General features: G+C 39.3%; 1 long non-coding RNA gene across 3 annotated transcripts in view; it reads left to right on the top strand.

The window, feature by feature from the left end:
* The window catches only part of LOC142830059 (uncharacterized), a 202106-nt gene that overhangs the window by 109408 nt on the left and 78709 nt on the right, over nt 1–13989 (top strand). For all 3 annotated transcript variants that reach the window (XR_012905085.1, XR_012905083.1, XR_012905084.1), the window contains one exon: nt 9955–10108. This is a non-coding gene — a long non-coding RNA (uncharacterized LOC142830059). The remainder of the gene's footprint in view (nt 1–9954; nt 10109–13989) is intronic.

Below are 13989 nucleotides of genomic sequence, written 5' to 3'. Positions count from 1 at the left end.
CCTGGGGGTTACAGTGGATGAGAAGCTAGATATGAGTCAACAGTGTGCCCTTGTAGCCAAGAAGGCTAATGGCATATTAGGATGCATTAAGAGGAGCATTGCCAGCAGATCCAGAGATGTCATTATTCCCCTTTATTCGGCTTTGGTAAGGCCACATCTGGAGTATTGTGTCCAGTTCTGGGCCCCCCACTACAAAAAGGATGCGGAAGCATTGGAGAGGGTCCAGCGGAGGGCAACCAAAATGATTAGGGGGCTGGAGCATATGACCTACGAGGAGAGGCTGAGGGAGTTGGGTCTGTTTAGTCTGCAGAAGCGAAGAGTGAGGGGGGATTTGATAGCAGCCTTCAACTTCCTGAAGGGAGGTTCCAAAGAGGATGGAGAGAGGCTATTCTCAGTAGTGACAGATGGCAGAACAAGGAGCAATGGTCTCAAGTTGTGGTGGGAGAGGTCCAGATTGGATATTAGGAAAAACTATTTTACTAGAAGGGTAGTGAAGCATTGGAATGGGTTACCTAGGGAAGTAGTGGAGTCTCCATCCCTAGAGGTATTTAAGTCTCGGCTTGACAAAGCCCTGGCCGGGTTGATTTAGATGGGATTGGTCCTGCCTAGAGCGGGGGGCTGGACTTGACGACCTTCTGGGGTCTCTTCCAGTTCTATGATTCTATGATAAGGGGATGGTTGGATGAAATCTTGGTAACTAATTGACCATTCATTATCAGTTGGAAATAGGTCAATGGAGGGATGATAGGAGTTGCTATAGGGAACTTTCTGGGTGTCTGGCTGGTGAGTCTTGCCCACATGCTCAGGGTTTAGCTGATCGCCATTTTTGGGGTTGGGAAGGAATTTTCCTCCAGGGTAGATTGGCAGAGGCCCTGGAGGTTTTTCGCCTTCCTCTGTAGCATTGGGCACAGATCACAGCTGAAGGACTCTCTGCATGTTGGGTCCTTTAAAGTATTTGAATGCTTCAATATCTTTGATATAGGTGAGAGGATTATTCTAAGAGGGGTGGTTGAGATTCTGTGGCCTGCACTGTGCAGGGGGTCAGACTAGATGATCATAATGGTCCCTTCTGACCTTAAAGTCTATGAGTCTATGAGTCTATGAGCCAGTCTAGATGCGGATCTCTCAGAAAAGGCTTTATTTTCCGAAGGTCCGCGTCTAGACTTGCGCTTTTTTCGGGCAAAGCTCCAAGCCGGAAAAAAGCGGCAACCATTTTTATGCAAATGAAGCAGTGGGGATTTCAATCCTCGCTTCATTTGCAATTGTGATGTGTCTAATTTGCATCCCTTTTACGGAAAAGGGATGCAGTCTAGACATAGCTACGGTGAAAGAAGATTGAAAAAACTATTTTAGCCACTGCTTTCCAGCTTTATCAAGGACACAAAAACAAAATATAGCTATATTGTAGATATTTGAAAAGTTATACTGGTGAATTCTTACTGTTGTTTTATCCTGCTAGCTATTAGATTTCATTGCTGGGATATGTCCAAGTTCAAAATATTAATATCATATTTATCTGTTTTTCCATTATAAAAAATGATATGGTTAATATCTGAATAGATATAAATATATGGTGGGAACTATTTTCCTATGAGGCACCAGCATCTATTTCAGCAGATATTATCTGTGCACAAGACTGGTACAAGTCAATCTTCTTAAGAGAGTTTTACAATTAATATGAAGTTTTTAGACGTCAGGTGGTAATAAAATTATCACACAGCTTACACAGAAATACCACATAACTCTAGCTTGACATATAGATACCCTGCAACTAAAAATAAATTTAGATTTGCTTTCTCCTGAAGAAAACAGGAACTTATCACAGCTGGCCTGCATTATTTTCCAAATCACATTTAGCTATGCTGTATATATACCCAGCAGCTCTGAACAAACACCCTAAAAATTGCAAATATTAGTCATCCATTTTAGTTTGGAATGGTGCACAATAGTAATATGATATTTTATAAATACGGATAGATATCCAAGTTTGCAAAATGTTATCACAGCCTTTATCCTGTAATGTAACAAGTGTATGATGACAGCTGCTCCACAAGCTTTATGTTGCAGGGAAACATGCTTTTTAAAAGCACAATTTTAAACTAATGATAAGTGTGCATGCAGATGTTCAGACAGTTATAAATATGGAAGTGATTAAAATCCCAACTTTGCCTGCAACATGCGTATGCACATATTTCCAATTTTTTAAATGTAGCCCATTACAATAATTTTTTAAAAATACAGCTTCATTTTACGTTAAGATCCAGGTGGACAGCAGCTATACACATGCACATTACTTTCATGCTATAAATATAAACAAACAAAATTTATATTGCTTGGATTATATTCTCAAATTTAGCTGCACGGAGCTGTATAAGAACATATTTATGTGCCTAAGTATTCATGCACAAATATGTTGTGTGTGCAGTCTCACATACATAGCTAAATTCTATACCTTGGCTTAATTTTTGTACACACATTGGACATTTGGAGACATAAATTAGTGCACATGCACTAATATTTCTATGCAGCTAAGTACTGTATGTGCCTTACTTTGAAAATATAAGTCATTATATAAATGATAGTGTTACACTAAGGGTGTGTCTAGACTACATCCCTCTGTCGCCAGAGGGATGTAAATGAAGCACTTGGAAAGTGCAAATGAAGTCAGGATTTAAATATCCCGCACTTCATTTGCATAATCACCTAATGGTGCTCTTTCGAAAAAGCGCTATTTTGAAATTGAAACTGCAGTCTAGACATGGTTCTTTCAAAAATAGAAGCCTTTTTTGAAAGATCCCGTAAAGCTCATTTTTTGAGGAGTATAGGATCTTTTGAAAAAGGCTTCTATTTTTGAAAGAACTGCATCTAGACTGTGGTTTCAATTTTAAATAGCGCTTTTTCGAAAGAGCGCCATTACGTGATTATGCAAATGAAGATCCCTGCTTCATTTTCACTTTCAAAGTGCTTCATTTATATCCCTCTGCTGACAGAGGGATGTAGTCTAGACACACCCAGTCTAGGCACACCCAGCCTAAGGCTTTAATTTAGTGGCCAGATCACAGGAATAGATGAGTGCTGTACCTGTTTCTGCACTGAGCCCCACCTCAGCCCATTTCTGCAGCCAGAGGCCCCACCCTCATCCTGCTCCTGAACTCTACTGCCCAGCCAGACCTCACAGCCTCCATCCCATCCTGTACCCATTTTGTCATCAAGGGTGGTTGGCTGGTGGTCTGCAGAAAGGTTTGTGTTGAGTGGGACCTGGGTCAAAAAGTTTAAGAACCAGTTGTGTAGGTAATTAAGTTAATATCTCATTTCATTATTAACTTTAAAATATTTGGAGATCTTTAGAGGGGAAGTACATTAGAATTATATAGTGTTAAATCAGATTTATCCAGCATAGCTTGGGTTTTTACCTCCTTTTTTGGGGGGGAGAGGGGAATGAAGGGAAAATGTACAGCTTTATTGAAATGATTGTGCTTTTCAAAACTGTATTGTTTTTATTATGTTAAGTTTAGTATTTTTTTTTAATTGAAATTCCATCAAGTGTTTTTTTTCTTCATCCCTGCAAATTCTTATCATTCGTTACATTTTAATAAAAAAGGACTATCGTCAAGTTGGTTTTCAATAACATTGTTTTCAAACCTCAAGCATTGATTTAGCTGTACCAAGACAGTATAAAAAATTTGTACTACTCCAAATTTATCTGTTTAATATATTGTTTTCTGGAAGGTTAATTGAGAAACGCTCCTATTCCAGGTCCATCCTATATATGTGGTTCATCTTCCTTTAAGTCTCTTTCAACATTTGCCCTGTTGTGTCAATTCTGAGCAGTGGACATGATTTGGGGATTCTGTCTCCTTTCTGTTTGACTTTATGAGAAGCAATCCCATTCTAGAGACATCCTGTTTTCCTGCTACAACCAAACCCATATGTTGCTTTAAATTAGGAGAAGAGGAAGCTGCATACTAAATTTGGTGGTCCTAGCTCTTATCATTTACGAGGAGTTCTTGATCAAATAAATAGACACACTCTAAATATATGGTCGATTATCAACCATTAAGTTGAGGGTTAAAATGTTTTCTTCATCGTGTAAGTACATAATGGTGTTTTGATTATAAAATTAGCCTACTATTTAGTTTATATAATATTTCTCAGATTCAGCTATCACTCTTCCCTCTTCTCTCCCCTACTCATCTACTCCTTCTTCTTCAGGTGCCAGTTATAGTGGCTGGATTAAGAGGTTATGAAGAACACCTCAGTGGCTGGACCTTTTGAAGTGTTTCTCTATCAGGCTATGTTTACATTACACTCATCTTCCAGAAAAAGCTACAGAAATTGAGAACCACAATTTGCGTTGCTTTTTCCACTTTTTTTTTCGAAAAAAGAAAAATTTTGTTTTTCAGTTCTAAACAACTTATCGGGTGAAAATTATAAATGATATACACATTTTCAAAAAAATTAAAATATTTTTAAAATTCAAAATCAAGATGGACAAATTTTAAAATTGCTGAAACAAAACATTTTGGATTATCAGTTCATGGAAATGTTAGAGATGTCATTGTTTTCATCCCAGTTTAAGGTAGGCTCAGCTGGCTCTAGCTGTCTACACTGGGCCAAGTGTCAGAAAAAAAACCCTTTTTTTGGAACATCCCTTCTTCCTTGTATAAAATGAGGTTTACAGGGATGCCGAAAAAGCGCATCTGCTCTTCTGAAAATTTTTTTGGAAGAGCAGATGCATTCCCTGGTATCCCGGAAAAACTCTGTAGTGTAGATTTAGCTTCAGCTGGTTCACTTTTCTTGAAGAGTTGCTAAACCTGCTACATTCCGAAATGTGATGGGATTAATTTGCTTGGGAAATATTGACACTAGCTGGGCTTCAAGTGACAACTGTTTAACTGGGAATAGGCATATATATTGGTTGGATAAATCTTATAGTTCCTCAGACTGAATAGTGGGAGAGATAATTCCCTTCTTCCCCTCACCTGCCCAACCTGCCCCTCAACACCCTTCAATATGAGGGAGATCCTTGTGGAGTTTTACTCCATTATTTGCCCAGCCTTGTAGGGTGGCACAGGATAATCTCTCTGAACAAGAATGTTCTTTAAAAAAAATAAAGTATGACCACTCAATTATCAATCCCTGTCTTATGAACGTGAGAGAGCCGCAATATTGCTTGACATATCCAAATGTGCTCAGAGCAACCAAATATAAGCAAAGAATTCAAGCAGCTATTAAAGCATGGTTTTAAAAAAAATTCCACTTCCTCAACCACTTTGTGAAGAAACAGGAGAGAAACTGTATGTGAAATGGCTGTAGTGACTTAAAAAAGAATACCCTGGAAGATCTGGAGGACAGCTGGGCACAGATGTTGTTTATCTTGTCTACAAACTAAGTGTGAAAACATTCTCAGGATTCTGCATGCTATTACTAGTCTCTTAGGATTTTAGATGCAGTTAGTAGTTTGGAACAAAGGCTCTGGTTCATTATATAAATGTGAGTAATATCTTTTCCTAGTTCTCCTTTGACTTCTCAATAGTATACAGAAAACAATTTACAAGTTACGCGAGAATCTTAGGAGGTTTAGAGGTTTATTTGGAATCCCTCCCCCAAAAATGTCTCAATGCTTCTCTAAAGCTTCTCTAGACACACAATAATTATTTTTATCCTTTTCTTTGTCCAGGGCCAGTGATGGGGATGGAGCTACAGGGATTGAGGGAAGTTGCCCCACAGTCTTGTGATTTAAAAGGGTCTGAAACTCCATGCTGATGCCACCACTATTGTAGCTGTTGGATCCCTGGGTCTTTTAAATCGCAATCAGAGCCCCATGTGGTCTGGTTTGAGAGGTGCTAAGGGACATGTCATGCTGTCCAGTCAGTGCTGAAGGCTGGCTGCCTCTTCAACCTGAGGTCCCTCCCCTTCTGGGAGGACCTGGAGCCAGCCCCATCCAACAGTGCCCAGGGCCTGGTGATGTCTGTCACCAGCCCTATCTTTATCTATTCTGATTCCTTTCTTTCAACTTCATTCTTCCTAACCCAGCTGATTTTTCTGTCATTATCACCCAATTCGTCCTCTCCCCTGACACCCGGTCCTTTTCTTGGACCTTGTAGTTAGTCTTCCACGAACTTCAGAGGACATGTAGACTCCTATTCCTCTATTTTGCAAGCCAGAGGAACTGACTGCTAGCCTGAACAGGATATTATGTGGGTTGTATTAGTCATTTTTGCATTCCCAAAAAGCAATTATTAGAGCTGGTAAAAAATGCTATTTATTTCTTTTTAAAATGTGAACAAAACAGAACAGAATGGTTTCGTTTGAAACTTTTTGGTAGAATCTCAGGTTTTGGAACAATATTAAACATTTTTTTTTTCATTTTTTGATCTTTAGCCTTTGAGTGTAGCTCCATCTCTTCCTTTTTCCTCTTGCAAAATTGGAGATAGAAGAATGATGATGGGGAAAACCTGCATGTCCAAACATTTTGGAGATTTTTTTTTTTCATTGAAAAACAGGAAAATTTTCTTCTAAAATGAAAATTTGCTGAAAAAATATCATTATGGTCAAAAAGCCATTTTCCATGTTTTGATGGAAGTACTTTGGTCAGCTCTTGCAATCAAAATGACCATTATTTTAAACTAACTGAACAACAAAGTAAGAAAGAAAGAAAAAAAAGGTCTCCATGAGAGCACAGAGTGCCTATTCCAAGATCCCATTAATATTTGAAATGTATCACCACCATTGTACAGGGTGAAAATCAGTATATAATTTGTACCTTAATTTATTGTTAGTGTTATTACTACATTTGTGGAGTGCTTTAGGGACAATGGTTTAACATTGTGAGGAATAATGGATAACTCTTCTGTGGGCACACTAGACAAGGAATAAGGTTGCTGCTTCTTCCTCATAGTTTGCCGGCCATAATTAAGGCAAGAATGTGGCCTCTCTGTGCTGCCCTCAAACCCAAGGGTGAGAAAACATGAAGCACTATAAGGTATTCAGTGTCTGATGTCTTGTCACTGTCCCTGAGGAGGAATACATATCAATATGAGTGTGATGGGGCGCAGACACGGAAGACCCCTTGAGGCTGCTTCCCGGTATGCTGATAAAGCCATTGACACTTGCCTCCTTGCTCTCTGGGGCTTCTCACTGCCTTGTTCTGCTGGACCAGATCTCCTGGTCTCCCCCAGCCAAGGTACAGAGCTGCGTTCACTGCTCTCCTACCCACACCCCAAAGAGTAAGACAGACACTGAAACTCTTCAGGTCTGAGGAGAATGCAGTTTCAGGCACAGCTTCCAGGGAACCCATTCCTCAAATAGATCAGAACCCCCAAATAAATCATTCAGGTAAGCCTCCATTACAAATTAAAGGAAGATGTACACATTGATTGTTCTTCTGTGCAACAATTATTTACACTGAGCTTGGTAGTAAATAAAAGTGATTTTATTAAGTACAAACAGTAGGATTTAAATGGTTGCAAGTGAAAACAGGTAGAGCAAAGAGAATTACAAATTTAAAATAAAACCTGCATAGCTAGTTCTAACATACGAAAGCTTATTGCCAACTTTCCCTAAAACTGTTCTTATTTCAGCTAAGCCTCCAAGCCAGGGAAGATTGTTTTTCCCTTGGGCTGTGGCTGGCAAGACACACCCAAGAGGATAACCAGAGACCCAAAAGCCTGAAAACTTTGCCTCCTAAATAGCCTTCCTTCTGGGCGGGAATTTTTTGTTTCTACATTCCTCCTTTCCATGGAAAATTACCTGGTCAGACCCTATCAGTTGGGGTCCTAAGACCAACCACTGCTTAGACTTAAAGGACAAAGGAAGCATTTACAGATGATCACCCAGATGTTGAGGGAAACACCCTGATGGCTTCCATTTGCACATTAAAACCATAAACCAACCCATACCCTATATCTCTAACTTTACATACAAGAATGATACATACACCAAAACAAGATATATAGGTCCAGCAAATTGTGACATTAACAGTGAGGTATTTTGTCCAAAGCATCTCTGAGTTATGCATATTTGTATCCATAAGTCAATTTTGTAAAGTGTAAGGCGGAGGCCAAACTGTCACAGTTAGCGTAGGGAGATTATGCAATTGAGATGCCTAATTTGGTTCTGTGATGGGCTGTGTACTCCATACAGGCCACAAAGAGATTAATGTGAGCCTGAGAGGCCAAATAACATACCTTGCAACCCCTATGAGACAAAGACAGGTTTAACTGAACATTAAATTCAGCAGGGGATCGGGGTGGGGAGGTGGGCGGTGATCATAATGCTAGGAGTTTTGTAGCAGAAAGGGGCTGTAGGGAGAGAGAGAGCCTGAAGTCACTCTCTGGAGGAACAGTAGTGATAGGAGGTGGTCCAGGGAGGCAGCAAGGAGTCTGAGGAAGTAAACCTTTGCAGCCAGCTACAAGATCCCTAATCTGGTATCCAGAATAGAGGGCTTCTCCTCCCAGCCATAGAGGAAAATGAAGTGAAACTTTCCGCAGTCTGGGGTGTAAGAGCCATGGTTTGCAGACCTGCTTTAAGATCACTGGGCTACCTTGGTTAGACTCGCTGATACCTCGGAAGGGGAAGACCAAAGCACAATTGTCCAGTCGCCAATTTGCAGAAAGAGACTCCACCATGGTGCCAGAGCAATTGTCAGCAAGGGGCATCATAAGGGGAGATAGCTGCCATGCCTGGCCACAAGAAGGTGCACTTGTGATGAGGGAACTCCTTCACAGGTACCATCAGATCCTTCAGCTTTGTCTGTGTTGCCAGTTCATAGCTCTCTGAAATATGCAGTCTTCAATGCAAGTACCATCCTCGTAAGCTGTAGTTGTCCAGGTCCTAGTACAATGAGGCCTTGATTCTGATCAGAGCCTGAAGGAGTTTCTGCAATGAAAATAATAATTACAGTGATTATGCCCATAGGATCTCATATATATTATGCAAACAACTATATATGGAGATTAAATATTAAGAAAGACATTAAATGAATTTGACATTCAGTATACCAACAAGTTTTACAATACATCAGAAGAGTGTTGTCATGAATATGTAAAATATTATGATCATTGCCATACCTAGCTAATTGCATTTGAAACATGCTGGCCATAAAATAATTAATTAGCAGTACAGAAAGGCATCATGATACCAGCTATAAATACCAAACATGACTAATTATTTCAGTCGTAAAATGATCCTGCCAAGTAATTTATAATGAAACTCTATGTTGAAAAAATGCCCTTTTCCCTCCACACTTTCAAAGGCAACCTCTGTTGTTGAAGCTATTCTATTTTGTGATATTGTCAGTACTAGTAGATACCAATTTGAACATAAGCTAAAATGAAACTAATCTAGGATTTTTGATGTTCTTTAAGCTGTTTTGAGATTGTTGTGGAAAATTCAGGCAGATTCTTTTGTTGTTGACATCAAAAGTGGCGGGTCACTCTGGATCTGCTGCATACATTCTGAGCTCAAGCTAAAATTGATTTCCTTTTTTAAAAAGCAGCTGGCATTACAATGAATAGCCTTCTTTCGATTTTTCTGTTCCACTGAAGCATTCAGCAAATGCAGCAAGCATAATAGGCTGAAGTAAACAGTGTCAGGTTCTGTTATATCAGGAGCTCTTTTAAACCAAGCAGACAAGCTATCATCAATGCCTGAAACCCTGGAAATCGTAGTAGTGACTGAAAATGAGTTTATTTCCTGACAAGTGTTTTGACGACATTTTGAAGAATGGAAGGAGATGCTTTGCTAATTACTGTGGCTGCCGCTTGTGCAGTCATGATACTGTTTCATTAATGAGCAAAAATAAACTGCCTGCGTGAGGCAGTAATAGAATTAGAACTTCAGTGAACTGTATCTATGCCAGTGATTTGGACTTTCAATATCACGTAAAATATGGTCATATCTCTTCAGTTTGCCGAGTATTAACATATCTGCTTTGTTTTCCCTCTTCTACAGTGTTTGCCTGGCTACTTCAGTTGGGTGTATCAAGAAATCTGCTGAGATCATAACAGAGCCCTGTCATTTGGCTGGGATATTCAGTGAGCCCTCTGGTTTTATCCCACCCTGAGGCAATCAGTTAGCTTTGTGTGAAGCAGCCACAGTCAACAAGGTAAAACACCCAATGGAAATGGTTGTATATTGCTTTGGAATGTTCTTGTGAAATGAGGGATCATGGCTGGAATGGAGTGTCTGCTGTTAACAGGAAAAGGGCTGATAGATGAGAGCTAGACTAGCAATTATTCTACTTGTGTGGAAAGAAGAAAGACTAATCATATTTATATGAGTATGATTTTACATTAAATCAATCCCTTTGAAAATATACTAACTCCAGTTTCAATGGGGCACCAGAGTGGAAGACTTTCAGATTAATATCTAAATTGGACTGGACATATTGCAAAGTAATAGCAAGACGCTGTCTTAATAGGATTCCAGATTGAAAAATGGTGTTGAACTCAACTCTCAACTTTGTGCATTTACAGAGATTTTACAGAGAGTTTCTACTCTACTCAGCTTTGGCCAAATGCACGGATTGCACTCTATCAGTAGAAGTGTGATTTTGCTCATTAAATCCGTGGTGTCCAACCAGTTGTGAAGCAGCTATTGCAATAGCGCACTATCTACAATCAACCAGCCAAATAACCACATTGTTCACGCCAGCTAGCCACATTCAATTGGCCAAATAGCACATGTTGCTAGTGGCTAGCGTGTTGGATACCACAGCATTAATTGATAGACTAGGAAGAAACTTTTGTCACCTTTATAATGAGTAAGACATGTAAGTAATTCATATGTCATTTTTAGCTATCTGGTTGCCAAGGACTTCCTGTCAGTTTTTCTCTGAGCCCTGGTCTATACTAGGGAGTTATTTTGAAATAACTTCCCTTATTTCGAAATAACAAACAGCGCATCCATACTACCAACCCCATTATTTTGAAATAATCAGTTGGTCATTTCAAAATAATAATTCCTACCTTCCAAGAAGAATAATGCTTATTTCAAAATATCCTATCTGCGCTCCATGGCTGCTGTTTTGAAATAACTATTCCCCAAAGTCATTCAAAGTAATTAGAGTTCCAGGAAGCACTGGGGAGTAAATCAAGGTAGTGCACCCACATTAAGGGAGCCTGCCTCGGACTAATTTCAAGGCTTCCCTGTAGCATAGATATGCTATTTCAAAATAGTTATTTCGGGTGTTATTATTTCAAAATATGTTATTTTGAAATAATGTCCTAGTGTAGACATGCCCTGTGGTGACTACTGTCTCTTCCCATTGTGGAAAGTGCTGTGCTGGTGCTGCTGAACATTGAAAACTTCCTGGAAGATGCTGCCTATTGAGGTGGCATGAGTATCCTCTCATTGTACCAGTATAAAATGACACCTCAATTCCTTCTTTTCCACAATTTGTTATGCATGATGGGATGTTCTCTTAATGCACAATGACATTTCAGGGGGTGTTTTTATTAGCCCTTGGCTAACTTTTTTAATTAATTTGTACCCCAGTGTCTCATTCTCACTTGGGACATAAGAGAAGGGTTTTTTTCAGCTTCTTTGGTCACTTGAGACTCCCTGTTTCAAGAACCTTTCCCTTATTTTCTCTTAATCTATGGGCTGTATGGGCTTACCAGAAAGATTACGTATTTCTGATCATCCTTCTGCTGTAGAAGAAACATGAAATATAGATGGGATTCCTTCAGCCTCAACAACTGATGATGATGGGGTCATCTCCTTATCTGTTTCATAGCCTAACAATTCCAGACTAATCTAGGAGTTGCTAGAATATATCACAAAGTCTCTAGAATTGTAAAATTCAACTGTTCTGGATAAAATGCACCAGCTCTTGATCCATGAGTCCAAAGAGAAAAAGCAAATTAATTCTATTAATGCTAGGTTGCTTGACCCAGCAGACACCAAAACACCTAAAAAGAAAAGTCATCTTTACCAGCCAACCAAAAAAGGATTCCAGTAGTTCCATTAATTTCCTACTGTTCTTCTCAAAATCTCAGTCTCACTCAGAAGAAATTAGACTTTATCTTTAATGTTGGGAGATCTTTGAGATTTTATTTGGATATGATTCAGACATATAAGATATCAGCAAGACCTTTGTAGCCTTTAGGAAACTGAATAAAATGGATGAATGTTACTTACACTAAACATGTGAACATTTTGTTATATGTTAGGTAGGATATCAGTACCCGATAGTCATGTCTCACTCTACCAGAGTTAAGGAGGCATCAATATCATGCTATTGATGGTGTTTTCATCATAGAAATCTGTAGGGCTGCTACCAAGAATTATGCACTAGTACTGTCTTGTTTTGGCATTTAGATCTGATGCATGTTTGAGAAGGCAGTTCTACAATCCTTGCTTAGTTACACCTCCTCAACCTACCCTCCTGCAGGCTGTACTTGCTCACTTGACTTCTACAAGATGAACTAAGCAGATGACATTAGGTAGAAGGTGCCAAACTAAGAGTACCATAGTAACTGCCACTCTTTGAGAATGTTGCCTCTGCATATTTGCCCAACTTAACTGCAAATAGTTCTGTTACAGTAATAGGGCTCTTGGGTTATGGGACTAGCACTGAGGCAGATTTGGCTGCTCAGACATGTTATAATCTTGGCTCCAGTTGGCTGGTTCTCCAAGGGTACATCTAGACTACAGGCTTTTGTCAACAGAAGTTTTGTCGACAGATTCTGTCGACAAAACTTCTGTCAACAAAGAGCGTCTACACTACATTCAGTTCTGTCAACAAAGCAAGCTGCTGTCGACAGAAGGCGTTATGCCTCGTAAAATGAGGTTTACCAGCGTCGACAAAACTGCTGAGTTCTGTCGACGTTATGTCGACAGAACTCAGCGGTAGTGTAGACGCAGGTATAGTTTTGTCGACAAAACTCTGTAGTCTAGACACACCCCAAGAGGGCAATCCTTTTGGCCTCGAGGAAGTGCTTATCATAAGGCTCGAAAGCTCTGTACCACAGGGTGAGGTTGGGAGTGCAGTGCAAAAGCATGAGTATATAGCAACTGCACTCTCAACAAGATATAGTTACTATGGTTACCATAATAAATGACTCCCTCCTCCCTCCCAAGACTATAGTAATAAGGTCTGTGCAAATAGTGAAACATACTGAATTTAGTGAATTGATATGTATACTATGAATACTATTTTCAATGCCCAGCAACATGGCAGCAATAGTCAGAGGATTTAATTAGGTTTATCTTAGATTCAGTACAGGCAGCGCAAATAAGATCTCAGCACACCTCATTCTCTAGCAAAGGTAGAGACTGACTCCAGAATGACCCTTTCAGTTGACTGAATCCCAATGATGGCTTCAGGGAATAATCTTGTTCAGTTATATTTCACTAACACTTTGGTATGTGTGGTATGATGTCTTCCTGATGCAGATGTAAGGGCAGGGAGTGGAAACAGGAGATCCTCAGGAATCCAGCAATGATACAGAAGGCTCAGTTTTCCTTATTTCTTAGAGAGAAAAAAATACTTATCAGTTGGGTGTTTCTAAACTGTTACACTTCAAAACAAACTATAATTATTGAGGAAATTAACTTTGCAGCTAAAGATTGTGGCTTCATGATAATTTGGAGAGGGAAGGGTGTTTTCTAAGTAATCTATTTTTTTTGGTTATCACTTACTGGCATTAATTAAAACCAATAACAAAAATTGCTTTTCTTTAAATCTCCTACTGAGTTTCGGTTTACACCCTTTATGTTCAAGTTACTTTCCTTATAAAAAAATAAATCTCTTGTGTAGATTATTCTTTGCAACACTAGAAACAGTTAAAAATATATACGATGTTGCTGACTTCTAGTTAAATAATTGTAGGTGAACCAACTCTAGTTGCCAGTCACAGTCTTTTCAATCAGACACATTGCAGTTTATTCAGGTCTTTTTTTTCCTCCCTTCAAGTGAAGCAATACCTTATCTTTGGAGTCAGGGGGAGGTTAACAAACAGCAGAGACTTAAGCAATGTCTAC

This window comes from Pelodiscus sinensis, chromosome 6 (genome assembly GCF_049634645.1).
Source record: "Pelodiscus sinensis isolate JC-2024 chromosome 6, ASM4963464v1, whole genome shotgun sequence".
Classification (NCBI taxonomy): Eukaryota; Metazoa; Chordata; order Testudines; family Trionychidae; genus Pelodiscus; species Pelodiscus sinensis.
The sequence above is the reverse complement of the archived record's forward strand: the minus strand, read 5'-3'. Positions and strand labels throughout refer to the sequence as shown.